We start from the raw sequence: 20,369 nt of genomic DNA, 5'->3' as shown, positions 1-20,369 counted from the left end.
CTGCATTTATTTCCTGTTGTGCCTGCCGCACTCTGTTTTAATCCTTATACGATGGACAAAATAACTGCGAGTACACGTCTTGTTAGTGCAACCAATATTTATTTAAGACACACAATCAATAATCACCCACCCAACCAACAATAAGTTATCTTTACAGAAAATACGAGAGTTCAAGTCCAATACAAGACCTTGACTTAACTTTGCGTGACTGGCAAGTACCCAAGCAGATATTGGTCTTTATCTGTGCGCTGGTCTCGGTCGTCCTCTGCGTAGTCTGGTCCTTTGGTCTGGTCTGGCACTCTGGCTCTGGTCTTCCTTCCTACTCGGGTGTGGTGGCTCTCCTCGTGCTGGCCGTCGCTGGCGATGGTCACCGTTATTGTAGCTCATTCGTGGGGTCAGAGAGAGAGAGATTCTTGGTTGTGCATCACCCTTTATACCCCGTTGGGTTTTGCGCTCCTTTTGGCCATTGCCAATCAATCGATCAGGACTTGATCACCCTGATTGATAAAGTCCAATTGGGTGCTGCCACGCCAATCTCTGGGTGTGTCCCCAACGGCCATGTCTGCAGGTGCTTGGGGCACGTAGGGTTCACACCTTCCTCCCAAATAAGGGGTTACGGCGCCCCTATGTCTGGTAAACAACCCAGTTTGACCAGAAAGTCTCTTTTATCCTGGAGTTGACCCATATCCTGTGTATTCACTCATCTGGGTTGCAGTCTGTTTATCTCTGTCTTTGAGGCTGCAGCCTGTCGTTTCAGTTCTTGCCCAATTGTCCCAGAGTGCTTTACAAATCACCATTTTAGATGGCCCGTTTGGCCATTTGATCCTGAATGCGAAGTGTGATGGACCACAAACTCAGGACCAGTATCAGTCAGGAATTCCCCAGTCACTCAACAGTCAAGTAAGGCCCAGGCATTGGCATGCGCAGTAATAATACATTCCCACAACATATTGACATTCCAGAAGCTACAGACAACAACACTCTACAAATACAAACAACCACATATTCTAAACACCATTATTACAATAAGCTAATTACCCACAAATACAGACAATCAGATATCCCCAACACCATTGTTACAATAAGCCAATTATAAACCAACATTCAAACAAACATTAGAATAAAGCATTCGCAGATCTGAGGCACATTTTGGTAGTAGAATTTCCAACAGCTCATTAGTCCAAATCTCAAAATGGCAGGCTTCCTGTAAAAATTACTCTACTGAATTAGAGGGGACCATGGTTCAAGGGTGGACCCTACGTTCTGCCTCCGGGTGATCGTCTTTTTCCATCGACTGAATTGGACTGTGAGGATGGTTAGGTGTACCAGGGTGAACAAAATCAGTACTACCGCCAGGTGCGACATTATGCGAACAAATGGATTTGGATGTTTGAGCCCCAGTTCCAAAGATCATCCCACCAAGAGGTGATTTTAATTTATTTAATCCTCCTTTTCGCCTCTTGGGTCTGCTGTACTACTTTGGTGAAGGTTCTGTCGGCTGTAGCCAATTTTGCCCGAATCAGGTTCAATTCCTCTGGCAGGAGTTTTAGGCTTGTGTCATATTTCTCATAGTACTCCCCTAGAGTCTGTCGGAGCTTGTCAGTGGCGTTCAAATCTACCCTCTCCCTCTTATGGATATCTATTAGTTGAATGAGGCCCACCCTGGCTGGTATGTCTGGTTTGATGCAGAATGTAGTGTTAGTAATGTTACAATTTGTCGTGCCATACTGATATTGTTTCAGGGAGGTGGTGAGACAGTATCTCCCTGCTCCCTTGTAAGCCACCCGAGTTATGTCTGTGTCCAGGCTATGAGCAATTTAGGCTAGTGTTTGTTCTGAAGCCACACAGTGCGTGCTTATTTAAGTAAACTGGGTACGGGCATGCAATTATTTCATCAGTTTGCTGACATCTGTCCAGAGTGGTGCCTTTGAGCCTCCCTTCTTTCTCCACTGCGTACGGTAAAGTGCCGTCGTGTCCTATCCAGATATCCTCATGGATAGTCCCTGTATTCTCCACTTCAAAGACCCTCAGTCCGACCCGGTCGTCATTGATTATGGGGAGCCCTAATATCATTCCCAGGGCTTTCCCTGGAGTCGTCATTGAACCAGACTTTGGCAGCCAGATAACTCGGGGTGTTTCTTACCAGTAAATAAGTGTTCCATCTGTTCGTCACTAATCCAAGACGGAACCTGTCCACTGCGTACCTGCTCTAGGTTTTCCCTTAGCTGTTCTATCATCCACTATCCATATGCACTACATAAAGTCCGGTTCTGTTGTCGGTCATCATCCTCTAATTTTTCCCTGATTATTTGATTGATTGTCTTGGCGTGTCTTGCTATTACAGCTACCATGTGGCTGCTGGCTGTGTTCCCAGTCAGTTCCCCTTCAGCATCTTGCTGATTGTCCTCATTGATAGAACTTAGTGTCTGTTTAACCTGTTGGGTCAGAACCTTAAGTTTATTGTGCAGGTCGGCTAAATCAAGGGTGTTGATGGTTGCTACCCTGCCCCGTATGCTGTGGCCATGTCATTGACTAACTCCCTCCTGGATCTTTCCTGATTTTTATCCATTCCTACCTTCCGTCCTAACAGTCTGCGAGTTAAGTGGAGGTATAATCTCTTAAGTTGGGGAGAGCACCACTCTAGCAGATGGGTCCCAGCTATATCCACCACCACAGATACTAATTCGTGGGGGATGTTGTCATACAAGGTTTTCCCTGTGTGTTTTAGTATCGATCCATTCTGTGGTCCGGGGGTGGCTTCCGGACAAACCGAGTGGGATGGGACTGGGGGTGGCTTCAGCCCAGTCCTTATTTCATACAATGCAAAGTTCCCCTCTATGAATGTCCCGGGGCTCTAATCCTTTTTCTGGGCTGTTGGCCAGACACCCAATTTCAGGGCACCCATTATTTGAAAATCCCCACCAATCCCCTTCTATGGTGACACTCAGATAACATTCAGTTGAACTGCCATTTGGTTTTTTGTATACCAGCCGCTGGCTGTTACACCCAAACATTATACTCTTCTCGGGGTGCACCCATAACACACCCTCCTCACATTCCCCCACGTCGGGTGGGGCAAACCATAAATGATACCACAAGTTCATCTTGCTTGGAATGTCCTGTGTGCTTATCCCGATGATGAGTCCGATGAGGTAGATCGTAGGTTGCATCTCTGTTGTCGTCCGTCACTGTCCTGAGGAGATCAATGTAATTTCTGCTGTTATCGCATCTAATATTTGATGTATATACATATATTTAAAGTGTACATGCCCCTCCCCTTTTTTTTTTGAACACTTATTTGACAGTGGTGTGGTCAGGAGGACCCGGGTATCTCCAGTGTCGCTTGCATGTCATAATTTTTTAATTCTAATTGTGGAGAACTACGGAGCAATTTTTTTTCAGATCGATGAATAGACGAGTCGTGGAGTTGTCAGAAAAGAGCTTAACTGGCCAGCAAAATCAAGGCGGCCAGTTTTAGTCTGGCAGCAGTCACCATTAACTATAGGGATTCGAACAGCACTGGAGTCGGTCTGTAATGAGCTGAAGAGGTGTCTGTTCTCTGAGTGTGTTGGAGTTTGAAGGCATGTTAAATTTAACACAAGTGCCTCTAAGAGTTGAAAATGTGTCCCTTTAACATTAGGGGTAAAGAGAGATGGCCCTTCTATCATTAGATCACTGGAAATAAAATTCTCAGTGTCACTTCGAACGCAGAGCAGCTGCATATTGTACCAGGCTTTTGCACTGTTAAGAGTTTTGTTTATTTCATTTCCTGTTGAAAATGTAGCTCAGTCGCCTTGAAGATTTTAAAATTTAGCACAGCTACCTCAATGACGTTAAAATTTAGCATAGCTGCCTCAAAGATTTTAAAATGTAGCATAGCTGCCCAAAGATGTGTATAATTGGCTTAATGTTATCTTAACTAGAGAAAACTGGCGAAAGAGCTGGCGTTGGATTATATAAGTAACCTGGTTAATCGTACTAGCAGTATACAACTGCTTGTAGGTGAGATTCTTGTACCTTGCATTGGTCTGCACTGTACGTTGAATTTCATCATTTGGAGCACCTTAGATTCCTTCATTCAGCATTTTCGTTAACCAATTGCCCAACAGAGACTCATCTTCTGAATCATTTGTCTCATGGGGCTCCATCATTATCTCCTCACCTGGTTTCCATACCCGTGTCTGTTCGTTGGACTGCACTGTGGGGTCTGCGTTTGAATCAGGGTTCAGGGGTCCTTCATCCTCATATCCCAGTCTAATTAATCTATGTGTCTGGTCCCTTATCCATGTGGGGAATGCAGCATCGGGTGTCCCCATCAAAATAACCCGGTGTCGTTTAGTCAGGGCCTCTCTGTTGGGTCTGGGGCTGTTAAGGCTTATGTTTATGGGAGAATCCATAATGCTGTGAGGGCCGATTTCTGGCGAGTCGCGCCAGTCCTCTCATAAGAACATAAGAACATAAGAAATAGGAGCAGGAGTAGGCCATCTAGCCCCTCGAGCCTGCCCCGCCATTCAATAAGATCATGGCTGATCTGACGTGGATCAGTACCACTTACCCGCCTGATCCCCATAACCCTTAATTCCCTTACCGATCAGGAATCCATCCATCCGCGCTTTAAACATATTCAGCGAGGTAGCCTCCACCACCTCAGTGGGCAGAGAATTCCAGAGATTCACCACCCTCTGGGAGAAGAAGTTCCTCCTCAACTCTGTCTTAAACCGACCCCCCTTTATTTTGAGGCTGTGTCCTCTAGTTTTAACTTCCTTACTAAGTGGAAAGAATCTCTCCGCCTCCACCCTATCCAGCCCCCGCATTATCTTATAAGTCTCCATAAGATCCCCCCTCATCCTTCTAAACTCCAACGAGTACAAACCCAATCTCCTCAGCCTCTCCTCATAATCCAAACCCCTCATCTCCGGTATCAACCTGGTGAACCTTCTCTGCACTCCCTCCAATGCCAATATATCCTTCCTCATATAAGGGGACCAATACTGCACACAGTATTCCAACTGCGGCCTCACCAATGCCCTGTACAGGTGCATCAAGACATCCCTGCTTTTATATTCTATCCCCTTCGCAATATAGGCCAACATCCCATTTGCCTTCTTGATCACCTGTTGTACCTGCAGACTGGGCTTTTGCATCTCATGCACAAGGACCCCCAGGTCCCTTTGCACGGTAGCATGTTTTAATTTGTTTCCATTGAGATAGTAATCCCATTTATTATTATTTCCTCCAAAGTGTATAACCTCGCATTTCTCAACGTTATACTCCATTTGCCATATCCTCGCCCACTCACTCAGCCTGTCCAAATCTCTCTGCAGATCTTCTCCGTCCTCCACACGATTCACTTTTCCACTTATCTTTGTGTCGTCTGCAAACTTCGTTACCCTACACTCCGTCCCCTCCTCCAGATCATCTATATAAATGGTAAATAGTTGCGGCCCGAGTACCGATCCCTGCGGCACGCCACTAGTTACCTTCCTCCAACCGGAAAAACACCCATTTATTCCGACTCTTTGCTTCCTGTCGGATAGCCAGTCCCCAATCCACTTTAACACACTACCCCCAACTCCGTGTGCCCTAATCTTCTTCAGTAGCCTTTTATGGGGCACCTTATCAAACGCCTTTTGGAAATCCAAAAACACCGCATCCACCGGTTCTCCTCCATCAACCGCCCTAGTCACATCTTCATAAAAATCCAACATGTTCGTCAAGCACGACTTTCCCCTCATGAATCCATGCTGCGTCTGATTGATCGAACCATTTCTATCCAGATGCCCTGCTATCTCCTCTTTAATAATGGATTCCAGCATTTTCCCTACTACAGACGTTAAGCTGACCGGCCTATAGTTACCCGCCTTTTGTCTCCTTCCTTTTTTAAACAGCGGCGTAACATTAGCCGTTTTCCAATCAACCGGCACTACCCCAGAATGCAACGAGTTTTGATAAATAATCACTAACGCATCCACTATTACCTCTGACATTTCTTTCAATACCCTGGGATGCATTCCATCCGGACCCGGGGACTTATCCACCTTCAGTCCCATTAGTCTACCCAGCACTGCCTCTCTGGTAACATTAATTGTATTAAGTATTTCTCCTGCTGCCAACCCTCTATCGTTAATATTTGGCAAACTATTTGTGTCCTCCACCGTGAAGACCGACACAAAAAACTTATTTAAAGACTCAGCCATATCCTCATTTCCCACTATTAACTCCCCCCTCTCGTCCTCCAAGGGTCCAACATTCACTCTAGCCACTCTATTCCTTTTTATATATTTATAAAAACTTTTACTATCATTTTTTATATTAATTGCTAGCCTAGCTTCATAGTCTATCCTTCCTTTCTTTATCGCTTTCTTAGTCTCTCTTTGTTGTTTCTTAAATTTTTCCCAATCACTTGTTTCTCCACTATTTTTGGCCACTCTGTACGCAGCTGTTTTTATTTTAATACTCTCCTTTATTTCCTTCGTTATCCACGGCTGGTTCTCCCTTTTCTTACAATCCTTGTTTTTTGCTGGAATATATTTTTGCTGAGAACTGAAAAGGATCTCCTTAAAAATCCTCCACTGTTCCTCAGCTATCCTACCTGCCAGCCTGCTCTCCCAGTCTACCTTAGCCAATTCATCCCTCATCCTATCATATTTCCCTCTGTTCAAACAGAGGACACTGGTTTGGGACCAAACTTTCTCCTCTTCCATCTGAATCAGAAATTCGACCATATTGTGGTCACTAGACCCAAGAGGGTCCTTCACAATAAGATCCTTAATTCTACCTACCTCGTTACACAATACCAGATCCAAAATAGCTCGTTCCCTCGTCGGTTCCGTAACATGCTGTTCAAGGAAACTATCCCGACAGCATTCTAAGAACTCTTCCTCCATTCCACCCTTACCGACTTGAGTCTGCCAGTCAATGTGCATGTTGAAGTCCCCCATGATTATTGCCGTTCCGTTTTTACACGCATCCCTTATCTGCTTGTTTATAGCCCTTCCTACCTCAACATTATTATTTGGGGGCCTATATACCACACCTACTAGTGTCTTTCTCCCTCTACTATTCCTCATCTCTACCCATAATGATTCCACGTTTTGTTCCTCAGAGCCTATGTCATCCCTCAGTACTACCCTGATATTATCTCTTATTAATAGCGCGACCCCACCACCTTTTCCTTCCTGTCTATTCTTCCTAAACGCCTGATACCCCTGGATATTCATCTCCCAGTCCTGGTCACCTTTCAGCCACGTTTCTGTAATGGCCACTAGATCGTACCCACTCGTGCTGATTTGCACCATCAACTCATTTACCTTGTTCCGAATGCTTCGTGCATTCAGGCAAAGTGTCCTTATTCCAGCTTTTATCTGGACCCGCTTTGATGAGTCGCGAACACCCTCTCCCTCTACTCCCTTATCTAAATTACCGCCTTCATTCACTTGCACCCTCTCCTCTACCATTAATTTTGTAATTCCCCTTACCCCTGCATCCTCCACCCCATCAATTAGTTCCTTGATCCTAGTCAACTCTTCTAGCTCCCCTCCCCCCAACCTATCTAGTTTAAATTCTCCCCAGTAACCTTAGCCAACCTACCGGCCAGGATATTGGTCCCCGTGTGATTCAAGTTCCACCCGTTTTTTGTATACAGATCACCCCTGCCCCTAAAGAGGTCCCAATGGTCCAGGAACCTGAATCCCTGCCCCCTGCACCAGTCCCTCAGCCACACATTCATCTTCCACCTCACTCCATTCCTGCTCTCACCTTCCCGTGGCACAGGCAGTAATCCTGAGATTACTACCTTTGCTTTCCTCTTTCTCAGCTGTCTCCCTAATTCCCTGTACTCCCTTTTCATGACCCTTTCTCCCTTCCTACCCACATCAGCGGTACCAATATGTACCGCTACCTCAGGCTCCTCTCCCTCCCACCTCAGGATTTCCGGGACGCGACTAGCGACATCCTGGATCCCGGCCCCAGGGAGGCAGACCACCATGCGAGAATCCCGCCTACCTCCGCAGAAACGCCTGTCTGTCCCCTTCACCATCGAGTCCCCGATTAATACCGCCTTCCTCCTCTTTTCCTTAGCCCTCTGAGTTACAGGGCTGGACTCCACTGCGGAGACACGGCCACTGCTGCTTCCCCCAGGCGGGCTGTCCCCCCCAGCAGTACTCAAGCAGGAGTACTTGTTGTGCAGGGGCAAATCCACTGGGGTGCTCTCAACCACCCTAGCCTTACCCTTCCTGGCCATCACCCACTTGGCCTCCTCCCGTTGCCCTGGTGTGACCACCTGATGATAGCTCTTGTCTATCACCTCCTCATTCTCCCTCATCAGCCTAAGATCCTCGAGCTGCAGTTCCAGCTCCCTAACACGGTCCCTCAGGAACCGCAGCTCGACACACCCCTCACAGATGTGGATGTCCGGGAGGCCAGATGCCTCCAGGACCTCCCACATCCTACACTGGGAACAACACACTGGTTTCACACTCATACTGGACACTTTATGTCAAGTAAGACAGTGAAAAGTTAATAAGAGTGTAAGGAAACAAAAACTCACCCCTGCTCGTCCAAGCCCTGTGAGCCAAAGCCCTGACAGCTCACTCAACTTCCCACTCACTCTGCTGCCCGCTACGATGCTGCCCGCTGTATACGTTGGTGCGCTTTTAAACCCTCCAAAAACTTCCCCAGGCCTCTCCTGGCCCGACTTCCGGTTTTGAAAAAAACCTCCGATTTTAAACCCAAAATTAACTGAAAAAATAAATAATTAATTAAAGTCAGAAAACCCACTCTCTTACCCTCAGCCTGCTCCTGGGAACAAATCCCTGATATTAACAACTGATATTAAACCCTAACAACTGATATTAAACCCAAACAACTGAGATTAAACCCAAACAACTGAGATTAAACCCAAACAACTGATATTAAACCCAGAACAACTGAGATTAAACCCAGAACAACTGATATTAAACCCAAACAACTGAGATTAAACCCAAAACAACTGAGATTAAACCTAAACAACTGATATTAAACCCAAACAACTGAGATTAAACCCAGAACAACTGAGATTAAACCGAAACAACTGAGATTAAACCCAAACAACTGAGATTAAACCCAAACAACTGAGATTAAATCCAAACAACTGAGATTAAATCCACAACAACTGGGATTAAACCCGAACAACTGAGATTAAACCCAAACAACTGAGATTAAACCCAAACAACTGAGATTAAACCCAAACAACTGAGATTAAATCCAAACAACTGAGATTAAACCCAAACCACTGAGATTAAACCCAAATAACGGAGAGTAAATCCAAACAACTGAGATTAAATCCAAACAACTGAGATTAAACCCACAACAACTGGGTTTAAACCCAAACAACTGAGATTAAATCCAAACAACTGAGATTAAACCCACAACAACTGGGATTAAACCCAAACAACTGAGATTCAATCCAAACAACTGAGATTAAACCCACAACAACTGAGATTAAATCCAAACAACTGATATTAAACCCAAACAACTGATATTAAACCCAAACAACTGATATTAAACCCAAACAACTGAGATTAAACCCAAACAACTGAGATTAAACCCAAACAACTGAGATTAAACCCAAACAACTGAGATTAAACCCAAACAACTGAGATTAAACCCAAACAACTGAGATTAAACCCAAACAACTGAGATTAAACCCAAACAACTGAGATTAAACCCAAACAACATTCAAATGCATTTAAATGGCCGTCGTGCCAATTTGGGCGCGGTCCCGATCGCGTCCATTTTCGGGCCTTGGTAAATGGAGGCGGGCGCAGATCGCGCTACTCGCCTCACACCTGACTAACAATTTTTCACGCCCGAAAACGGGCACAAGTTGATGGTAAAATCGGGCCTAATATGTTGGAGTAACAATTCCGATTTTAACAAGACTACTTGTGACCTTCCTTCACTTTTTTCTCCTCAGTCCGGATTTTAAAATATGACACATTCGCACCTCTATAAAACGTAAAAGAAATATGTATGAATGTATGAAAGCTAAACATATACTAAATGTAATACGTCCACCATTTCATGATTAATTCATAACCCCGCCATGTTCTCGGGTGCACAAGTCTCCTGTTATGTCTGGGTCAATCAGTACCCCTAGGGGCACTTCAGGTGTGGACGAGGCTCTGGACTGTAGTGTGGTAGGCGTCAGGGTCTGGTCTGAACCTGAAAGTGGATGAGAAGGTGTCCGAGGAAATACATTTCCTGGGTGGGGCCATTCCGGTCGCCTAGTGTCATCCTCCCCTATCTCTAATGTGAGATGGTGGAAGTGATTATTCTTAGTCCCGTAAGCCACGTTGATTGATGTGGAACCAACCAGTTTTCCCGTTGGCAATTAGGACTTTATACACTGAGGGGCTTATTTTGTCGGTGATGGTGTGCGGACCTGCCTATCTCGGGGACAAGAAAGAACTGGGGTTGTAGAGGGAAATCATTACCTGCTGGCCGACCGTATATTCTACCGGGTGTACCCTTTTATCGAAATATGCCTTGCTCTGTTTCTTTTTAACTCCTGATCGGACAGCCACGGCTAACTGGGCTGCTTTAATGTTTTCGGTTATCTGCTGGACAGCTTTCTCGTGGGTGAACCCTGTGATAGTCAAAACCCCAATAAATATTCAGCTCCGCTCATAGGTCGGCCAGTCATTAATGTGTTGGGGGTGAATCCAGTCGAACTGGAAACGGTGTTATGTACCATGATGAGGGCAAAGGGAAGTACTGTATCCCGTGTTGTGTTGTTTTGCTGCACTGTCTTTCTAATGATCCCTTTTAGTGTTCAGTTCATGCGCTCTACGATTCCACTGGATTGTGGATGGGAGGTGATATGGAATTTCTGCTTGATGCCAAACATAGCCATAACGTTCTGCATCACCCGCCCGGTGAAATGTGTCCCTTGGTCGGACTCTATGCTGCGGGGAAGACCCCATCGTGTAAACACCTGCTGGGCTAATATCTTTGTGGTGGCCTTAGCTGTGTTGGATCTAGTGGGGAATGCCTTAACCCATTTGGTGAAAGTGTCTATTATTACCAGGATGTATTTAAATCCATTCCTACATGGCGGTAGTGGGCCGATATAATCAATTTGGAGATTTGTCCAGGGGCCTTCTACTGGGCGTGTGCGTCTTAGCTCCGCTTTTCTGGCATACTTATCGGGGTTGTTCTGGGCGCAAATTAAACAATTGTCGATATAATGGGCAACATTATCATGCAGTTTGGGCCACCAACATAATTCTTTTAATCGCTCGATTGTTGTCTCTATGCCCTGATGCCATGTCCGTCATGGTACTGGTAGATGAGATGATTTCTGTCCTGGGTAGGGACTACGTACATGCCTGCCTTTAATATCAAACCACCCTGAATCTGTATTTTGTCCTTCCATTTCTCATATGGGGCTGGGTAGACTCCGTCTAAAATTTGTTTTAGGGAACTGTCAGTGCGCTGCGCCTGGACCAGGTCGGCTATATTAGTTTGGCAAATGGTCACAGCGTTTACTCGCTCTCCTACAGGTGGCTGCCAAAACTGTCCCGTACGAGCACCGGCTTTGGCTAGTGCATCAGCCTTACAGTTACCAGGTGGGGAGGTCCTATGGTGGCTTCTAACCTTAATGATCCCATATGTGCGCCCTTCGGTGGCCTGCAGAATGTATTTTAATAAGGGGGCTGACGGTAGGGGCTTCCCGTCCGCAGATACGAAGCTTCTGGCTCCCCATAACGGTAGGAACTCAGTCAGGCTGTTGCACACGTACATACTATTGGAGTGTATGTTGGCGGGGATTGGAAATAGGTCTGGGTGGCTCACTACGTATGCGGCTGCTGCTAGTTCGGCAGCTTGAGCACTCAAATGGCTGGGTAGTTTGAGGGCGAGTTCTATTAGTGACTGTCCCTGTTGATTCTCCATATAAATACCACATCCTGTGATTCTGGTCCCATGAACCACATAAATTCTCATGGTTGAGTCTGTCCGTTGGATGGTTGTTTGTTTTGTCCCTGATCGTCTCTCCTGTTGTTTCGGGATAAACGGACCTGTGAGGTCCTTTGTGGCTATAACCTGACACTCATGCGGATCTCCCCCATAATTCCCCAGGAACGTGGGCACTTTGGTTTGCTTTACGGTGATGTTCCTACCCTGCAGTAGTCGTGTCCAATGGGCATCGTGGACCTGGCTTACTGAGCCGACTTTAAGGCGGCCATCCAGCAGAAGCTGGGTTGGGGTGTGTTCAGTGAGGATGGTTATTGGGTTCAGTCCGGTGATATCGGCGAAATGCTGCACGGCCCAAAATACCGTGAGCAGGTGTCGTTCACACCCGGAGAAGCCCTGTTCGACTGGGTCCAATACTCGCGAGGCATAGGCTACTGGGCCTGGTCTACCATGTCTTTCTTGTAATAATACTGCTGAAAGTGTGTGGTCGGTGGCTGCAACTTCTAGGCATATGGTAGTTCTGGGTCAGGGACTAGTAAGGCTGGTGCTGTGGCGAGGGCGCGCTTTAAATCGGTTACTGCAGCTGTGTGTTGCACAGTCCACTTCCAGGTTGCGTTTCTCTTTAGCAATTCGGACAGTGGGGCTGCCTTGGTGGCGAAGCCGACGGTACCCTACTAGACCTAGGAAAGATCAGAGGGCACTCACATCTCGGGGCAGTAGAAGGTGCACTATGGAGTCTATCCTTTTCTGTTCAATCTCCCTCTTCCCATGGGTAATCACTGTACCTGGGTACATAACCTTGGGTTGCAAAATTTGGGTCTTTTTTGGGTTGACTTTGCAGCCTAATGAGTGGAGCAGTGCGAGTAATTCATCCAGCAATGTTATATGCTCCTCTTTGGTGTTAGTCTGTAATAATAAATCATCTACATATTGGACCAAGCACTCGGGTCAACAAAGAAAATTACAGCACAGGAACAGGCCCTTTGGCCCTCCAAGTCTGCACCAACCATGCTGCCCAACTTAACTAAAACCCCCTATCCTTCCGGGGATCATATCCCTCTATTTCCATCCTATTCATGTACTTGTCAAGACACCCCTTAAAAGTCACTACCGTATCCACTTCCACTACCTCCCCCGGCAACGAGTTCCAGGCACCCACCACTCTCTGTGTAAAATATCTGCCTCGTACATCTCTTTTAAACCTTGCCCCTTGCACCTTAAACCTGTGCCCCCCTAGTAATTGACTCTTCCACCCTGGGAAAAAGCTTCTGACTATCCATGCCTCTCATAATCTTGTAGACTTCTATCAGGTCTCCCCTCAACCTCCGTCGCTCCAGTGAGAACAAACCAAGTTTCTCCAACCTCTCCTCATGCTAATGCCCTCCATACCAGGCAACATCCTGGTAAATTTTTTCTGTACCCTCTCCAAAGCCTCCACATCCTTCTGGTAGTGTGGCGACCAGAATTGAACACTATATTCCAAGTGCGGCCTAACTAAGGTTCTATAAAGCTGCAACATAACTTGCCAATTTTTAAACTCAATGCCCCGGCCGATGAAGGCAAGCATGCCGTATGCCTTCTTGACTACCTTCTCCACCTGCATTGCCACTTTCAGTGACCTGTGTACCTGTACACCCAGATCCCTTTACCTATCAATACTCTTAAGGGTTCTGCCTGCAGGGTTGTGTGGTGTCGTGGTCACTGTTCTCCTGAAGGCTGGGTAGTTTGCTGCGGACAATGGACAATGGTCAGGTTGCGTGGTTGTTTGAAGGCAAGAAGTGGGGGTGTGGGGATGGCCTTGGCGAGATGTTCGTCTTCATCAATGACATGTTGAAGGCTCTGGAGGAGATGCCGTAGCTTCTCCGCTCCGGGGAAGTACTGGACGACGAAGGGTACTCTGTCCACCGTGTCCCGTGTTTGTCTGAACATAGAACATAGAACAGTACAGCACAGAACAGGCCCTTCGGCCCACGATGTTGTGCCGAGCTTTATCTGAAACCAAGATCAAGCTATCCCACTCCCTATCATCCTGGTGTGCTCCATGTGCCTATCCAATAACCGCTTAAATATTCCTAAAGTGTCTGACTCCACTATCACTGCAGACAGTCCATTCCACACCCCAACCACTCTGAGGAGGTCGGTGCGGTTTTTCGCTGTGGCGCGTCGGAACTGTTGATCGATGAGTCGAGCGCCATATCCTGTTCTTGTGAGGGCATCTTTCAGCGTCTGGAGGTGTCTGTTGCGATCCTCCTCATCCGAGCAGATCCTGTGTATTCGGAGGGCTTGTCTGTAGGGGATGGCTTCTTTAACGTGTTTAGGGTGGAAGCTGGAGAAGTGGAGCATCATGAGGTTATCCGTGGGCTTGCAGTACAGTGAGGTGCTGAGGTGACCGTCCTTAATGGAGATGTGTGTGTCCAAGAATGCAACCGATTCCGGAGAGTAGTCCATGGTGAGTCTGATGGTGGGATGGAACTTTTTGATGTCATCATACAGTTGTTTCAGTGATTGCTCACCATGACTCCAAAGGAAGAAAATATCATCGATGTATCTAGTGTATAGCATCGGTTGAAGGTCCTGTGCAGTGAAGAAGTCTTGTTTGAACCTGTGCATGAAGATGTTGGCATATTGAGGTGCGAAATTGGTCCCCATGGCTGTTCCGTGTGTCTGGATGAAGAACTGGTTGTTGAAGGTGAAGATATTGTGGTCCAGGATGAAGCGGATGAGTTGTAAAATTGCATCTGGAAACTGGCAGTTGATGGCATTGAGTACTGAGGCCGTTGCAGCAATGCCATCATCGTGGGGGATGCTGGTGTAGAGTGCCGAGACATCCGTTGTGATGAGGAGTGCTCCTGGTTCAACTGCTCCATGTGCGCAGAGTTTCTGTAGGAAGTCAATAGTGTCGTGACAAAAGCTGGGGGTTCTTTGTACAATGGGTTTCAAGATGCCCTCGACATAGCCAGAGAGGTTCTCAAAGAACAAAGAACAGTACAGCACAGGAAACAGGCCCTTCGGCCCTCCAAGCCTGTGCCGCTCCTTGGTCCAACTAGACCAATCGTTTGTATCCCTCCATTCCCAGGCTGCTCATGTGACTATCCAGGTAAGTCTTAAACGATGTCAGCGTGCCTGCCTCCACCACCTTACTTGGCAGCGCATTCCAGGCCCCCACCACCCTCTGTGTAAAAAACGTCCCTCTGATGTCTGAGTTATACTTCACCCCTCTCACCTTGAGCCCGTGACCCCTCGTGATCGTCACCTCCGACCTGGGAAAAAGCTTCCCACTGTTCACCCTATCTATACCCTTCATAATCTTGTACACCTCTATTAGATCTCCCCTCATTCTCCGTCTTTCCAAGGAGAACAACCCCAGTCTACCCAATCTCTCCTCATAGCTAAGACCCTCCATACCAGGCAACATCCTGGTAAACCTTCTCTGCACTCTCTCCAATGCCTCCACGTCCTTCTGGTAGTGCGGCGACCAGAACTGGACGCAGTACTCCAAATGTGGCCTAACCAGCGTTCTATACAGCTGCATCATCAGACTCCAGCTCTTATACTCTATACCCCGTCCTATAAAGGCAAGCATACCATATGCCTTCTTCACCACCTTCTCCACCTGTGTTGCCACCTTCAAGGATTTGTGGACTTGCACACCTAGGTCCCTCTGTGTTTCTATACTCCTGATGACTCTGCCATTTATTGTATAACTCCTCCCTACATTATTTCTTTCAAAATGCATCACTTCGCATTTATCCGGATTAAACTCCATCTGCCACCTCTCCGCCCAATTTTCCAGCCTATCTATATCCTGCTGTATTGCCCGACAATGCTCTTCGCTATCCGCAATTCCAGCCATCTTCGTGTCATCCGCAAACTTGCTGATTACACCAGTTACACCTTCTTCCAAATCATTTATATATATATATCACAAATAGCAGAGGTCCCAGTACAGAGCCCTGCGGAACACCACTGGTCACAGACCTCCAGCCGGAAAAAGACCCTTCGACCACTACCCTCTGTCTCCTATGGCCAAGCCAGTTCTCCACCCATCTAGCCACTTCCCCTTGTATCCCATGAGCCTTAACCTTCTTAACCAACCTGCCATGTGGGACTTTGTCAAATGCCTTACTGAAATCCATATAGACGACATCCACGGCCCTTCCTTCATCAACCGTTTTTGTCACTTCCTCAAAAAACTCCACCAAATTTGTAAGGCACGATCTCCCTCTTACAAAACCATGCTGTCTGTCACTAATGAGATTGTTCCGTTCTAAATGCACATACATCCTGTCTCTAAGAATCCTCTCCAACAACTTCGCTACCATGGACGTCAAGCTCACCGACCTATAATTTCCTGGGTTATCCCTCGCACAGGGTTCCATTGCCTGAAACGATAGGACGGCCGGGTGTGTTTGCCTTGTGTATCTTTGGGAGGCAGTAGAGATCTCCAACGCGTGGAGTACGCGTTTGACTAATCCAGTTTTGTATCCACCTTGCTAGCTCACCTCTGATCCCATGCGACTTCACCTTCTGCACCAGTCTGCCATGAGGGACCTTGTCAAAGGCCTTACTGAAGTCCATGTAGACAACATCCACTGCCCTACCCTCATCAATCAGCTTCGGGGTCGGGAAAACTTTTCTAGTCCGGTAGCTAGTCGCCTGTGAAAGATGGACGGGGAATTATGGAAACGCTTTGGTAGGCAAGTCCAAGTGTATTGCTGTCCTTGGAAGGTAAAGGCAAACTTGTACTGACAAGAGCGATTTAAAGGGATGGACCAGAAGCCGTTACTAATATCTAGTACCATGAAAAACTTTGCCTGGGCTCCCTATCTCATGGTGACGGGGCTTGTGGCTACTGTGGGGGCCATGAGTGGGGTAACCTTATTTAATTCCCAGTAGTCGACCGTTAACCTCCATGATCCATCTACCTTCTTCACGGGCCATGTCGGCACATTATTTGTGGATGCCCCTCATCTCAACACCCCCTGTTGTAATAGACTATCAATTACTTTGGCCACCTCCCCCTCTGCCTGTCTGGGGAAACCGTATTGTCTCTGTGGTTTCGGATCCGGCCCTTCAATTAACACCTCCCCAGGTATCTGGCCACAACCATGTTTATGCTGCGCAAACACCCCATTGTTTCTTTGAAGCACCTCCCTGATGGCTGGATTACTGCTAATCGTTAAGGGATCAAACCAGAATTCCCCTATTGTGCTAACCCTATTAGCATATGTCCCGACTGGAATGATTGATGGCGCTCTGCTAATCGTAGCCATCTGCCAAATGCATCGATTAGCTGGATCGAATGAAAGATTACATTTATTCATATAATCGGACCCCAGGATGTATTCAGCGCTTGGGGGAAGGTCATCTAACACCACCGGATGGTCACACACCATGTTACCTAGGCGGACCTGTACAGGGGCTGTAATGCGTCCCTCCTGCATGTGTCCTGTGAATCCACTGAGTGTAATTGTGCCCGTAGTTGGCCAAGGGATGTCTGTTTTTAATTTTGATACTTTCAGGATAGTTTGGGAGCCTCCGGTATCCCAAAGGAATTCTACGAGGTGGCCTCTTACCTCGCCGTTAACTAGGGGTCTCCCTACGCTATCCCACCTGGTGCTACAGACCCAGGTTGTGGAGGCCGGGTACCGTCAATTTAGAGTTCCATAGGCGGGGACAGTTGGATACAGTGATGGGCTCGTGCTTACGGTATGCATGGGGATGACCGGGAGGGACCTTCCATCGGTGGTGGGCGGTGTTCTCTCTCGTACCTAGGAGCTGCCCTAACTGGTGGAGCCGGTGGTCCTGGTAGTCTCGGGGACCGTATATATGGTGGCGGGGGTCCCCTACAATCTTGGGCGAAGTGTCCTGGCTGCCCGCAATTAAAACATGTCCCTCTATCTCTCCCCGGGGCTGCTGTGTAAGGTGGAGCTGTACCTCTCTGGTATTGGTGATCCCCTCTACCCTCGTTTCTCCATACTGGACCCTGGCTAACCCTCATCGGAAGCATTCTCGCCTCACTTTCTGACCATGACATTGAGGCTCCCTGAACTTCCTGTTCCCAGACTCGAGCTAAGCATCGGAGAACCCATGCTTCATTGTGTTTGGTCTCTGCAGGGTCAAAATTAACACAGGCTTTCTTGCCTTCCTCTGTGGTGTGCGAGACTAATGTCCTAGCCCATTTGGATGAATCAGCCTCATTTAATCTAGCCCGATCTAATTCCCCATATACCCCCGTGAAGTGGATCCATAACCGACCGGCAAAGGCAGTCATGCTCCCTTTTCCTCTGTCTACATTTATTTAACCCATCTACAGGATCCCCTTTATTAAACCCTACCACGGTCAATATCACTTCCTTAATTTCGTTGAAGGTTCCTTCCCTGACATTTTGAGGGGCTGGCAGGGCAGACCATACAGACTTGCTTAAGCACATGACTATCAGCTTCACCTCTTCCCTTTCATCTCGCCCATGCAATATCTTCTGCTGCCTGACATCCTCAAAGAAACTGTGTGGATCAGCCGGTGGCTCAAAGGTTGTGATTTTATTTGCGATTTCGGCCAATTGTGCCACTGTAAATGGGGTTGTATATGTAACAGCTGGGCCTGAGACTCTCCTACCCGACGTTCAGTCGTCATTGGGTGCATCGGTACTGGAGGTGAATCTGGGGGCGCAGTGGGTATGACTTCCCCTGGGAAAGATGGTCCTGGACCCCAATCCTCGGTTTGCGTAACGTAAAGTCTAGCATTCTCCTTTAACTCTCCCCAATCCGCATTCTCTATCTCCTCTTCCTCTACTGTCCTGAAGGTGTACACAAATCCGTTCTGAACCGATAATAGGGATTCCAGCCATGAAACTTCTCGCTGGCATTTGGAGTGGTCAGCGGTTGCCTGTCTCTGTTCTTTACTGGCTTGATGTAGTGCTTTTATTGCCGCCTGCAGATCAGTGCACTTAGCTTCCAATCGTGCTACTGCCTGCTTGACTTCACCTTTGGCCAAGACAGTGCGCTGGGCATCTTGGTAGACTCTCTCATGCTGGGTTTGAAAATTGCCCAGATGTATTAAAGTTGTCTGGTTGGTTCTCCTTAATTCATCTACCTCTCTGTCCTTTTCTGCTCTTATTTGCTCTATCCTCTCCTGCTGTTGTTCCCTTAGTTTCTTAATCTCCTCCTCCTTTTCCTCCTGTGCTTGCTTCGATTCCTCCAGTTCCTTACAAACTGTGTTTAATTCTTTTTCTGTTCCTAGTAGCTGAGTTAAGCAGCTCACAATGGCAATTTCTTTCTCACTTTTGTCTGCCCGTTTTCCCTGAACTTTCCTTGGATCATCCCAATACTTCTACCCTAGGGATCCCGGTCCCGTCTCAGTATTGACACAAGATTCTGGCCATAGGGGCCACCCTTTCTTAATAAATTCTCTGATTTTTGTTTCCCATATGGTACACTTCTCTGTCTCTGTGCTGTTTCCTGCCATTCTATATTCAACGACAAGGGGTCAGGAGTTGATCGGACTGCGGGTACGGCTTTGGGCTATGTTCCGGTCCTAATCCCTCCGGATTCTAATGCAAACCTACGGAGTTTACCCTATCCTCCTTGTTAGTAATACTGCATGCACAATAAACAATTTCCCGAAAGCAGTTATTTGTCCAATAAGGAGTTTACACCTGTTTGTGGCAATTGGGGCAGCACGGTAGCACAGTGGTTAGCACTGCTGCTTCACAGCTCCAGGGACCTGAGTTCGATTCCCAACTTGGGTCACTGTCTGTGTGGAGTTTGCACATTCTCCTTGTGTCTGCATGGGTTTCCTCCGGGTGCTCCGGTTTCCTCCCACAGTCCAAAGATGTGTGGGTTAGGTTGATTGGCCATGCTAAAAATTGCCCCTTAGTGTCCTGAGCTGTGTAGGTTAGAGGGATTAGTGGGTAAATATGTAGGGATATGGGGGAAGGGCCTGAGTGGGATTGTGGTCGGCACAGACTCGATGGGCCAAATGGCCTCTCTCTACACTGTAGGGTATCTATGATCTGTTGGCTCTGAGTTTTAAATAATCATTTAATATAGATTCTGCGGGATTCGGTATCGGAGCAACAAAGTTACTTCTTGTCGATGTCCCGGCGGAGTCGCCAATTGTTGCCCCTGCCGCACAGTCTGTTTTAACCCTTATACGATGGACAAAATAACTGCAATTAGACGTCTTGTTAGTACAACCAATATTTATTTAAGACACACAATCAATAATCACCCACCCAACCAACAATAAGTTATCTTCACAGAAAATTTGAGAGTGCAAGTCCAATACAAGACCTTGACTTAACTTTGCGTGACGGGCAAGTACTGGTGCGTGACTGGTCAACGTGCAGGTCAGTGGGACTCGGCAAAAAATGGTTCGGCACAGACAAGAGGGGCCAAAAGGCCTGTTTCTG

The 20,369-nt window shown here is 47.2% G+C and overlaps 1 protein-coding gene across 2 annotated transcripts in view; it reads left to right on the top strand.

Annotated features, from left to right (window-relative positions):
* nelfcd (negative elongation factor complex member C/D) overlaps positions 1 to 20,369 on the top strand; it is an 81,472-nt gene that overhangs the window by 43,395 nt on the left and 17,708 nt on the right. The window lies entirely within an intron of this gene.

The sequence above is a fragment of the Mustelus asterias genome, chromosome 20, assembly GCF_964213995.1.
Source record: "Mustelus asterias chromosome 20, sMusAst1.hap1.1, whole genome shotgun sequence".
Taxonomy (NCBI): domain Eukaryota; kingdom Metazoa; phylum Chordata; class Chondrichthyes; order Carcharhiniformes; family Triakidae; genus Mustelus; species Mustelus asterias.
This window is presented reverse-complemented; position numbering and strand designations above follow the sequence as displayed.